Source organism: Bos indicus, chromosome 8 (genome assembly GCF_029378745.1).
Source record: "Bos indicus isolate NIAB-ARS_2022 breed Sahiwal x Tharparkar chromosome 8, NIAB-ARS_B.indTharparkar_mat_pri_1.0, whole genome shotgun sequence".
In the NCBI taxonomy this organism is placed as follows: Eukaryota; Metazoa; Chordata; class Mammalia; order Artiodactyla; family Bovidae; genus Bos; species Bos indicus.
In genome coordinates, this window is record NC_091767.1 from 101,502,183 (window position 1) to 101,515,473 (window position 13,291).

General features: G+C 41.9%; 1 non-coding gene across 1 annotated transcript; it reads left to right on the forward strand.

Annotated features, from left to right (window-relative positions):
• Positions 1 to 9,156: 9,156 nt before the first annotated feature.
• On the forward strand, positions 9,157 to 9,263 carry LOC139184738 (U6 spliceosomal RNA). The gene has a single exon (XR_011568292.1). It is a non-coding gene; the product is annotated as a U6 spliceosomal RNA (small nuclear RNA).
• The last annotated feature ends 4,028 nt before the right edge of the window (positions 9,264 to 13,291 follow it).

A 13,291-nucleotide genomic window follows, 5' to 3' on the forward strand; every position in this document is an offset into this window, starting at 1 on the left:
TGATGCACTTATATCCTACATTAGATTGTGTGACTTTCCTCAGTTCTTTTTATTGACTGATTTTTTGTTTTCAAACAAATATTTTTTGTAAAAACAAACTACATCCTACCCAATGGTAAGTTCATGGAGTCACACAATGAAAAATTATCTTATTAGTACTTGTCTCTAGAATTAAAAGAGAATATTGAACCAGTGTTAATTAATTTTGGCAGTGAGATTATTACCAAGAAAATATTTAGCTTAAGAAAAATGTGCTTCTTTTAAGAGAGCACGGTCAGTACACTACTGTCTTGTAAAAGAGAATTTACAGAGAACCTTTTTTTCCCATGATATCAAGATTTTAATGACTTCATCAAAGAAAAAAATGACTTTGGGTTTCAAGATGACATCATAAATTCTGAAAGAGCTCTCTCTTCTATCTCCTAAATCCCAGTAAAATATAAAATGTCCAGAGAGATACACACCCGAGTAAGTATGCAGTAGTGCTTTCAAACAGGAAAAAATGACATCAGTGAACGAGATAGCTTTGAAAACTGCGTTGGATTAGATTTGCCACACGGCCTCCACAAAAGTGTCCACTAAAAGAGATGGGAGATAAAGGGGAAAATTTTTTAAATACATGTGATTTAAAAAGTTTTTTAATTATATGCATAGCTTTTATACATATTAATATAATGTACAGATATTATAATATTTTCAAATTTACTCCAGTACCAATGTGTAAGAATTGTTGAAAAAAATGAAAAGTACACTTCTTCCTAGTTCAAAGCATTTTATTTTCCTCATCTGTGTACATATTGTTCACTATAATCTGCCCCTTCTTCACGCTTCAGGCCACCAAATGCCAGTTTCCTGGCTCTCCAGAAAAACTATCATTTTCCACACTTAAATACTTTAAACTTCTCTTTAAAAAGTTTTTTACAGTAATTTACTCATCAGTGAGCCTTCATATAATTAATGAAATATTTAAATCCTACCTAAAATATTGAGGTTTACTGACCAATATTGTGGAAGTGATCTTAAGGGACATCAAGCAGTCTCCTGTACATAATCCAGACAGCTTCCTAACTTATTCCTGTTTCCCATCATCGAAGTCTAAGAAATACTGAAGTCTATTTTAATACAGCTTGCTACACAATCAAAACATTCTGTGACAACAAAGAATGCCCATGTTCACAGCAGCATTATTCACATGAGCCAGAGGATGGAAGCAATCCAAATGTCCATGAAAGGATGGGTGGATAAATAAAATGTAGTAGAGACATACAATGGAATATTATTTGACCTTAAAATGGAAGTAGGGACTTCCCTAGCCATCCAGTGGTTAAGACTTTGCCTTCCAATGCAGGGAATAAGGCTTTGATCCCTGGTGGAGGAACTAAGATCCCAAATGGCTGAAGTTTTGGCAAAAAAAAAATAATAATAATAAGATTTTTAACAAATGAAGCAGAAGCAATATTGTAAAAAATTCAATAAAGACTTTAAAAACGGTCCACATTAAAAAAAAATCTTAAGAAAAAGGAAGTAAATTCTGACACATGCTACATTGTAGATGAAACTTGAGGACATTATGCTAAGTGAAATAAGCCAGTTAAAAAAGGGTAAGTACTATAAGTTCAACATTCAGAAAACGAAGATCATGGCATCCGGTCCCATCACTTCATGGGAAATAGATGGGGAAACAGTGGAAACAGTGTCAGACTTTATTTTGGGGGGCTCCAAAATCACTGCAGATGGTGACTGCAGCCATGAAATTAAAAGACACTTACTCCTTGGAAGGAAAGTTATGCCCAACCTAGATAGCATATTCAAAAGCAGAGACATTACTTTGCCAACAAAGGTCCGTCTAGTCAAGGCTATGGTTTTTCCAGTGGTCATGTATGGATGTGAGAGTTGGACTGTGAAGAAGGCTGAGCGCCGAAGAATTGATGCTTTTGAACTGTGGTGTTGGAGAAGACTCTTGAGAGTCCCTTGGACTGCAAGGAGATCCAACCAGTCCATTCTGAAGGAGATCAGCCCTGGGATTTCTTTGGAGGGAATGATGCTAAAGCTGAAACTCCAGTACTTTGGCCACCTCATGCGAAGAGCTGACTCATTGGAAAAGACTCTGATGCTGGGAGGGATTGGAGGCAGGAGGAGAAGGGGATGACAGAGGATGAGATGGCTGCATGGCATCACTGACTCGATGGACGTGAGTCTGAGTGAACTCCCGGGAGTTGGTGATGGACAGGGAGGCCTGGTGTGCTGCGATTCATGGAGTTGCAAAGAGTCGGACACGACTGAGCGACTGAACTGAACTGAACTGAACTATTAGTTTCCACTTATATAAGGTGGAAAATTCATAGAGACAGAAGTAGAAGGAGTTTGGAGAAGAGGGAAATGGGAACTTGATGTTTAATTAGTAGAGGGTTTCACTTTTGCAAGATGAAAAATTCTGTGGGTGGATGGTGGTGATGGTTGCAAACAAGATGAATGTACTTAATGCCACCGAGCTGTACATTTAAACATGATGAAAATGATTTTTAAAAGTCAATGAGAAAAAAATGTGGGTACCTATTTTATTTTACCAGGCAGGCGCTAACATATAGGACTCCCCCCCATTAACTTTGGATCTTGACAAATCAGAATTATAGGAAAGATCCCTTGGAAAGCCCCATCCCCCAATCCCTGAGACATAAATGGATGGGATTCCTAGAGAGCCCTGAGCGGCCTGTGAGGCAGGCAGGACTGTGGAGAAGAGAAGTATGGGCAAATGGAAAGTGAAGACTGGTTCTAGTGTCTCTCGCATTTCCCCCCAGGCTGCTCTTCAGTGTGTCTCCTTACAATATAAAGCTTGGTGTTTGCCTGGTGGGTTCTCATCCCGACATGACACAGAGCCAGAAGGAAAAGGGAGGCAGGGAGGTTGGATACCAAATATCTTGGAACTTTCCTGGAAAAATCCCTTGCTTGGTCATCACACTCCTAACCAGAAATGACTTACTGCTTTTTCCAGAGGCTGGCTTGGGAATACTAGCAGGCCTGCAATTTGTAAATAAATTGCTTATCTGTGGGTATTTCAGGAATGGTTTGAATATGTAATTGTAATGAGTTTGATAAGCTTCGGTGTTGAACTTATTGCTTGAAGTTGGCATTAACTTGCAAATTAACTTGCAAATTTAAATATTTGAAGCCTCTGAATTACGCTGGTTGAAAAACTGTGAGTGCTTGAAAACGATAAAAGCTGTGAGTGCTTGAAAACGATAAAAGCGAGCCCCCTCTGTAACACCACACTCCACGTCACACACATTTCTCACACACATCTATCCCTAGCTGACGTGACCTCTGAGAACATCGCCAGGCTACCTGTAAGAGGCCACATTGACCCTCCCAGGATGGAGTCAACCTCTTAAGCAGATTTGTCCAGACCAATAACAGGAACCTGTCTCTATGGAGAAAAGCCCTGCTGCTGACCATCTCTAAGTCAAGTGCAGGTAAACTTGTCATTCTTAGAAGTTCAATGACTCTCAGACACTTCATTGCGATGGAAGAAATAGCAAGCGGGATTATCCTGCCTTCCTCCACACGCCTCTCCCTCCCCCAAACACACACACAAACCAAACATCCTACCTGCAGTTAGTTTGTGGAGCTTGGGCAACAAATAGACTATTGGCTGTTACATTTGACTGTGCTAGAAGCCATCCGGACACCAGGGTTCTCAGAAAAGCAAAGCAGACATGGGTGGGAAGGGATGACTCAGCAGAACAGTGGCCCCTCCCCACTTTACATTGGTAAGTGCACTCTGATAGAAGATTTGGAATTTTTTAAAAATGTGGACCATTTTTATTTTATTTTATTTTTAAACTTTACAAATTGTATTAGTTTTGCCAAAGTTCAAAATGAATCCGCCACAGGTATACATGTGTTCCCCATCCTGAACCCTCCTCCCTCCTCCCTCCCCATACCATCCCTCTGGGTCGTCCCAGAGCACTAGCCCCAAGCACCCAGTATTAAAAATGTGGACCATTTTTAAAGTCTTTATTGAGTTTGTTACAATATCGCTTACGTTTTATGTTTTGGTTTTTGGCCTCAAGGCATATGAGATATTAATTCCTCAACCAGGCATCCAACCTGCACCTCCTGTGTTGGAAGGCAAAGCCTTAACCACTGGATCGCCAGGGAAAGCCCTGGAAGATGTGGATTTGGAAGCAAACTTCAGACATTCCAGCTGAAGTTCAGAGAGCAGCTGGCATAGTATTGGCCCATCCTTGCCCCTTCCCCCTCCCCTTGGTAGCAGGGGTAACACCAAGCAAGACTAGGGCTCTGCCACCCAGTCTCTCTCTCTCTCTCTCTCTCTCACACACACACACACACACACACACAGAGTCACCTGCCTCACAAGTGGATGCCTCAGCTGTTGGTATGTTTGTTCCACAAACCCCAAAAGGAAGCCTGCTGACAGCCCATTTCCGGACCAAGAATCGGCCTGAGGACCTTTGCAGGCACCCACAGCCCTGAGAAGTGGGGCGCATCTAACCATGACTGACACAGTTGCTGAGGAAGCTCACAACAGCTCTGAAGGCTGATGGAGCTATGCCTTGCTTAATGAGAACCAGCCAACAGTGAAGACCAATCACTGACCTTAGCAAATAGTACAATCTTTAAAATAGAAATACTGTACTCAATTATTTCACAATGGGCTTAGCCACAGGTTTTACTGATTTCTTTGCTAACTGCTGAGTTTTGTGCCCTGTGGCTTCCTATTTCACCCTCCTGCTCCTCCTCTTCCTCCTTCTTCTTCAGCTTCTAGTACATCTGAGTATCTCTTTCAGAAAGTGGTTCCTGGATGGTAAACTTTCAGAACGTTTGCGTGTCCAAATATATCTTGATTTTTGTTCCCATCATTTATTTACTTAAAGATTAATTGAGTTCAGAATTCTGAATTCACAATAATTAAATGATAGGGTAACAGCATCTAGAAGCTGGGTTCAAAAGAATCTTTCCTTAGAATTTTGTCTTCTGTGTTAGCGTTGCTGATGAGAACCACAGACTGATTTGATTCCTTCCAGGTAATGTGTCTCTAGTGCTGCTCAACCCAAGCTTTGGGGGTTTTCTGTCTATCCTCGGAATTCAGAAATTTCATGAGGATGTAGTTTTTCATCATTCTCGCCCAGCACTCATTGAACCCTTTCAATTTGTAGATTTGAGCTTTTTTTCAGCAGAGACATTTTTTTCCTTTTGATTCATTGATTCTTCTGTTCTCTTGACTCTATTTCTCTCTTCTGGAATGTATGGTAGACAGCTTCTAAAAGTTTGCCTATAGCTTCCAGGGCTCAGTATTTATTTTATTCTCATCATCTTCTTTGTGTTTATTCACTGAATATGGAAGACAGCTCTGACAGTCTTTCTGTTCACAATTTGGTCTTCATTCATCCCTTTCCTGCTCTTCAGTCCATCCGTTGAAATAGTTTTTTATTTCCACATTCATGTTTTTCCCAAGCATGAATTTCCAAGAACTCTTTATTTTTATAGACTGCCTTTATTTCTGTAAATGGAATGTCTTTACTTCCTCACGTATACCAACTATCATATTTTAACTTTCTTTTTTTGCCCATGCCCTCATGACACGCAGGATCTGGGTTCCCTGACCAGGGATCAAATCTGTGCCCCCTGCAGTGAAACCTCAGAGTTTTAACCACTGGACTGCCAGGGAAGTCCCCCAACTATGGTATTGCAAAGTTCTTTTCTTTCTTGATTAGCACTTTCATCAGCAGGTCGTTTGTTTATTGGTAGCATTGGATGATACTTCTGTTGGTTTTCCTCATTTGTTTCATGCTTTTTGAATGCCTGTTAGTTTTCACATGAGAGTTTCATCTATGTAGAATAAGAAGTTCAGATATATTTCCCAAGGCCAGGTGAGAATCTCTGCTTTCTTAACAGTAAATAGAGATTTGGTTTCAGTGGTCCTAGCTCTAATGGTTTTGAGGGTGGAAGGGAGAAAGTGTACACTGGCTACTTTCTCTGGCTCCAGTGCCTTCTCTGGGAGCCTCAGGTATCATAACTCTCATCTTATTTGGTAAAAAATAAGCTTTACTTAAAATTTTCACTTGGAGGAAAAAATCCAGGATCCACCACTTCTAAGGCAGAGAATGGGTGCAGATGTTTGCAGCTCATGAATTAATTACCAGCTCATCGTCCATGGGGTCGCAGAGTCGGACACGACTGAAGCAACTTAGCAGCAGCAGCAGCACCATCATATCAGTTCCTTCTCCCTGCCCCTGATATCTCTGAACTTGAGGTTATTCTAGTGTTCCAAGTAGAAAGTTTACTGTTTTGAAGAGCCTCTCTTTCTGCTTTCATGGGTTGTAGGTGCATCGGCTCTTTCATGCATTTATTAATCTGATCACAATCAGCTTTATATCTTACACAAATAACCTCTATTTTGGTGCTCTGATAATACCCTGCCTGGATTTCCAGTTCCACTTTTAGGTGATTCTGTTTTATTTTTTCCTGTCTGTTTTTGTTGTTGTTGTTGTTTAAACTCAAGTATACTTTACATGGGATTCCCAGGTAGCACAGTAGTAAAGAATCCATTTGCCAGTGCAGGAGAGGCAGGAATCGCAGGTTCGATCCTTGGGTCAGGAAGATTCCCTGGAGTAGGAAATGGCAGCCCACACTAGTATTTTTGCCTGGAAAATCCCATGGACAGAGGAGCCTGGTGAGCAACAGTCCATGGAGTCACATAGAGTCAGATACGACTGGAGTGACTGCATATACACAAAATTTACATACAGTGAAATCCACCAATATTAAGTATACATTTCTACTTCCAAAGTTTCCCTATAAGTGACTTTTCAGCATTTAATTGTCTGTCCTTCCCATTAGACTCAAGGCTGTGAATGCCATATTAACCAGCTATCCTTATATCTGGAACAACTCTTGGTACCTAGCAAGTATTCTACATGTTGGAAGAAGGAAGGAGGATTGGAGTCAGTCACTGTCTGTCCTCAGTTGCCGGTGGGGGTTAACATTCAGCTCAGCTACTCATCCTTGGAGGAAGCCAATGTAGACAATCCTCAGATTAGTCAGCTCCCTACATGTCTCATTTCCTGTTCATTCAAGGGCTCCATGCTCCTGGATGATCTATCCCCAGGTGACTCTCCCACAGTGACTGTCTCCTGGACTCTGATGTCACCCCACGTTGTACTGACTTGCTCCCACAGTGGTTTTCAAATGGATATGAGTGAGAAACTTTGAGTCTGTGCCAAAGTGGGTAATGGAAAAGGAAGCATGTATTAGCCAGTTCAAAAGATTTCTTATGCTTTGATTTTCTCTGGCAGGTTTGTGGAAGAAACCCTAAGTACTCACGGGTAATTTTTTTAAATCAAATTATTCTTTGTCATCATGGCAGTTACTTCTTACGTATATCAATAATTTGCCAATATTGCATAGTATTGGGCTGACAGGCCATAGACCTTAGACGCTCAGATAAAACACAAGTTGTCAAACATCATCTAAATCAAGTCACCTGCACCTTCCCAAACAGACTAGCTCTCCATATTACCAACTCACCAGCTGCTGTCAGAGTTGCTCTTTCCTGAGTCCCTCTGCTTCACTTCCCTGCTGCATACTACTTGGGAGACTTTTGGTTCACATGACTTCCTATGATCCAAAATGTTGAAAGCAAAACTGGAAGTTGTTGACTCCTATAATCTGAGAGGTGCACTGACAGATCTGACTTAAGGTGTGACTTGACCAAACACCAACAGTGCCCCTGGAATCCAGTTTCTCTCTCTTAGCTCTGCTTGCTCTGTTCTTCAGGTTTTCACTGCATTCCTACATGATAGCTGCTGCAGATCAGTTCTTACAGCATTTCAGCTTCAAATACAAAGGACACTTCCCCAGAAGTGACACAAAAGCCTCGAAACTTTTTCTCCCTCGGGACAGAGGTACCCATAGCCACACCATGGTCCTGGATAATAGGATCAATAAATAGCCTGGAGCTACCAGAGCTCAGCCTGAGTGTGGGGTCAGCCTCACCCAAACCCCAAGGACTGAGCCAGGAAGGAGGGATTCATGATATAGGGCAACATTTTTATCAGCAGGGTAAATGGTGCCAGGCAGCAAGAACAGTAGGTATGACTGTAACTTTGTTAGCACACTGGCTCTTCAGAACTCCTCCCTTCTCAGCTTACCAGATCTGCCTTTTCACAAATCAAAGCTTATCTGAGCTGGACTCCCTCGCCTTATGGCGTTCTAGGATGTAGCTTTGAGTCTCACCATTCTGGGTAACTGCTGCTGCTGCTGCTAAGTCGCTTCAGTCGTGTCCAACTCTGTGCGACCCCAGAGACGACAGCCCACCAGGCTCCCCCGTCCCTGGGATTCTCCAGGCAAGAACACTGGAGTGGGTAACTACTTTGTGTTTTATTATTGTTGTTCTTGTAATCTATATCTACTTAAAGAGTTATTTATGCCCCAGACTGAACACAGTACTTGGGGAACAGTTTGACCAGTGTAGAATCAAGTGGATCTTTTCCCCACAGGTCCTAATAATAAAAATCCTTGTAATAGTCTTACATTTTGTATAACTCAGGTGTACAACCTTAAATGCATACCCCTTACACTGTTGGGTGCAGTTCATTATGCTTACCTCCGGTCTTTTAGAACACAATGACTCCAGAATACCCTAGAAATGGCTTTCTAGAGACGAACTTTCCAACTTTCCTGGGAAATGAGCCTGAAGTTACCTCAGGTTAGCTCCCAGGACCCGTCTAGGGTGGTCTAAGGAGGGAAGTTCCAGGCAAGGACACTCCATGACTTCCTTCAACCACCCACCGCATTTGTACCCTCTGCCAAGATGCAGGAAGGACTGTGGCTTCTTGACCAGTCGAGTTTTTAAGAAGCATTTCTCTGCTTTAAACAAAATCCTATGGGCGGGGGGAGGGCAGTTCACATTAGGGGGCCTTTCAGCTGCCCAGAACAAGAAAGAAATCATTAAGGAGGAAGCCTTCAAACTAGACCCTAAAAGATGAGCAGATTTTCAAAAGATGAAAACAGGGACCCAAAGGAAAACACAAGACAGACAGAAAAGAGTTTTTCTCTGGAAAAAAAAAAAAATTGCAAAGAAATTTGCTAAGGGTTGGAGATACTCAGAGAAGAAAGTCAGAAATTGAAAGGAGGGTGTTCGCTTCGGCAGCACATATACTAAAATTGGAGCGATACAGAGAAGATTAGCATGGCTCCTGCGCAAGGATGACACGCAAATTCGTGAAGCGTTCCATATTTTTTATAGGCAAAACACTCTCTGACATACATCACAGCAGGATCCTCTATGACCCACCTCCCAGAATATTGGAAATAAAAGCAAAAATAAACAAATGGGACCTAATTAAACTTAAAAGCTTCTGCACAACAAAGGAAACTATAAGCAAGGTAAAAAGACAGCCTTCAGAATGGGAGAAAATAATAGCAAATGAAGCAACTGACAAACAACTAATCTCAAAAATATACAAGCAACTCCTGCAGCTCAATTCCAGAAAAATGAATGACCCAATCAAAAAATGGGCCAAAGAACTAAATAGACATTTCTCCAAAGAAGACATACAGATGGCTAACAAACACATGAAAAGATGCTCAACATCACTCATTATCAGAGAAATACAAATCAAAACCACTATGAGGTACCATTTCACGCCAGTCAGAATGGCTGCGATCCAAAAGTCTACAAGCAATAAATGCTGGAGAGGGTGTGGAGAAAAGGGAACCCTCTTACACTGTTGGTGGGAATGCAAACTAGTACAGGCACTATGGAGAACAGTGTGGAGATTCCTTAAAAAACTGGAAATAGAACTGCCTTATGATCCAGCAATCCCACTGCTGGGCATACACACTGAGGAAACCAGAAGGGAAAGAGACACGTGTACCCCAATGTTCATCGCAGCACTGTTTATAATAGCCAGGACATGGAAGCAACCTAGATGTCCATCAGCAGATGAATGGATAAGAAAGCAGTGGTACATATACACAATGGAGTATTACTCAGCCATTAAAAAGAATACATTTGAATCAGTTCTAATGATCTGGATGAAACTGGAGCCTATTGTACAGAGTGAAGTAAGCCAGAAAGAAAAACACCAATACAGTATACTAACGCATATATATGGAATTTAGAAAGATGGTAACAATAACCCTGTATACGAGATAGCAAAAGAGACACTGATGTATAGAACAGTCTTTTGGACTCTGTGGGAGAGGGAGAGGGTAGGATGATTTGGGAGAATGGCATTGAAACACGTATAATATCATGTATGAAACGAGATGCCAGTCCAGGTTCGATGCACGATACTGGATGCTTGGGGCTGGTGCACTGGGACGACCCAGAGGGATGGTATGGGGAGGGAGGAGGGAGGAGGGTTCAGGATGGGGAACACATGTATACCTGTGGCAGATTCATTTTGATATATGGCAAAACCAATACAATATTGTAAAGTTAAATAAAATAAAATTTAAAAAAAAGAAAAAAGAAATGGAAAGGAGGATCCTTCCTGGTGGTTCAGTCGTTGAGAATTCACCTCCCGGTGCATGGGGTGCAAGTTCGATCCCTGGTTGAGGAGCCAGGATCCCACATGCCTCAGGGCCAAAAAACCAGAACATAAACAACAGAAGCAATATTGTGGCAAATTTAATAAAGACTTTGAAAGTGGTCCACATTAATAAAGAAAAAAGAAATTGAAAGGAAACTCCTGCTCATGCCCAGCCCTAAGCCTCCAGGCTCTCAAAGACTTTCCCCAGGAAGTATCTCCAACCCAGGATGCTCTTTAGTTATAGCAAGAAGAGCCCCCCACTCTGAACCCCACTTTTCAGAGGATCCTGCCAATTACAAACATTTTCTCAAAAATTAAATTTATTAATGCACGTAATAATCCTTTCTGGTTCATCATCTGATTGTGAAAGTCATATAAGTGAATTAGGAACTTTTTTTTTTTTTTAAACCTTTGAGAAATACACAGTCTTCATTAGGCGCGGATCAGGACCCTCAAAGTCTTGAGGACCTCTGCGTATTCGTCAGTTTTCTTCTCAGGTTCTTTTCAGCCTGTTTCCGTAGCCTCGTGAGCTGTTCTTCCTTCCTGTAACCGATCTTGACCTACTCCTACTTCTCCTCCAGTGGGGCTGCCACTGCCAACCTGTGAGCCAGACACCCAGGGGGAAGCAAACTTTCACACAAGCTTCACACAAACGGCCTTGAGGGCAACAGGAACCACTCTTTGCTTTTCCTGGTCAGAGGGCAGCAGGGTCCCATCAAAAACCTTGAGGGCTCAGGATGGCCTGGCATCCCGTGGTTTTGGGGAAGGCCTGCCACACACCCTCCAAAAGATGCGGCTCAGAAGTGGCGGCGGCTGCGGATGGGTTTGTGTTCATCCGCTTGCAGAGGAAGATCAGGGATTTTACCTTGTTTCTGCACAACTGCCAGAAATGTTGGTGCGCTCACGGCACACGTCCATCACCTCCCAGCCCAGCGGTACCTGCTTGATCCTGAAGGGCATCCGGTTGCCCAGGGAGACGGACAGAGCCATCTAGGACCAACCCTAGGACCAACCCTTTGCCACCTTGGGCATCCGCCTGGGAAACGTAAAACATTTTAATACAAAGAAGTTACAAAGAAGAAAAGAAAAAAGAAAAAAAAAAAGACTTGGCAAAAATTATTTATCAAAAATCACTAAGGGGCTTCCCTGAGGGCGCAGTAGATAAGAATCTGCCTACCGATGCAGAGGACAGGGTTTGGAATCTTCCCTGGTGCTGGAAGGTTCCACATGCCCCAGAGCAACTAGGAACCGGGGCCACCACTGCTGAGCCTGTGCACCTAGAGCTTGAGCTCCACAAGAGAAACCACCGCAGACAGACGCCTGAGCACCACAACGAAGAGTAGCCCCTGCTCACTACAAACTAGAGAAAGCCTGAGAAAAGCAAGGAAGACCCAGTGTGGCCGAAAAATCAAGTCGTTACGTTAAAAGTCACTCAGCCTTCATGTGGTTGTGGTTTAGTCGCCAAGTCACGTCCGACTTTTGCAACCCCATGGACTGTAGCCCGCCAGGCTCCTCTGTCCATGGGACTCTCCAGGCAAGAATACTGGAGTGGGTTGCCATTTCCTAACTCTAAACATCCACTCCCATGATCAACCCCACCCAAACTCAGGAAATGTTTCTCCACTTCTCTTGCCTCACGTTATTGAAACACAATGTAGAAAGAAAGAAAGAAAAAGAAGTCGCTCAGTCGTGTCCAACTCTTTGCGACCCCATGGACTGTAGTCACCCACACTCCTCCTTCCATGGGATTTTCCAGGCAAGGGTTCTGGAGTGGGTTGCCATTTCCTTCAGCAGCTTCCAAATGCCCCAGGAGTTTCTCATTGTGTCACTGCTGACGTCAGAGGTAGATGCCTCCAAGGGTAGGGAGGTTTGAGAACTGAAAGAACATAAAAAAGAGACAGAAGACAGATTAACTTATTAAATCCCTTCTCTGTGATAGTTTGGATGTAACAGATTTTTTCATGATAAAATACCATTTTCCAGCAGTGCTGAGGGTCCACTGTCTGTTTTTCTTCAAGTTATAGCTAATCCATGCCTCACCAGTTTGTAGTTTTGCAACCATTACCCCTGACTGTTGAGGAACATTTTGCAACATTAGGAATTCATGTGACTTTTAATTTTGTAAACATATTGGTCTACATCTAATGTATATGAAGCATGATCCCAGTTCTTTACTGTTGGCAACCGAGTATTAAAGGCTGGAACTGTGAATAGTTTTATTTTTATAGATTTATTTTTTAGATTTCATAGGCTTAATCAAATCTTTACAAAACTAAAAGTCAGAGGGAGGGGGTGTTGTTCATGTTGTTGTTTGGCAGAAACCAACAGAACATTGTAAAGTCATTATCCTCCAATCAAAAATAAAAATTTTTTAAAATAAAACTACAAAAAATTGTCAGCTTTATTTAAATAACTTTGACATCAAGTGTTGATATTTTCCTATCATAATTTGTATTTTACTATTGATTTTAGTGAAACAGTTTGACTGTTTTAGAAGACAATTTCTTAAATTATATTAAAATAATTTAAAATTTTGATTTACTGTTTTTGATAAAATATATTCAAATTTCGTACCCTGTGAACACAGTAACATTTTGTTTTTAATGCTGCAGAATTAAATCAGACCCACCACCTGGTTTTGTTTTGAAAGCAAAGTTTTATTGGAACACAGCTACATCACTCATCACCTACAAGTTGTCTATGGCTGCTTTCTTATTCTGGGCTTCCCTTGT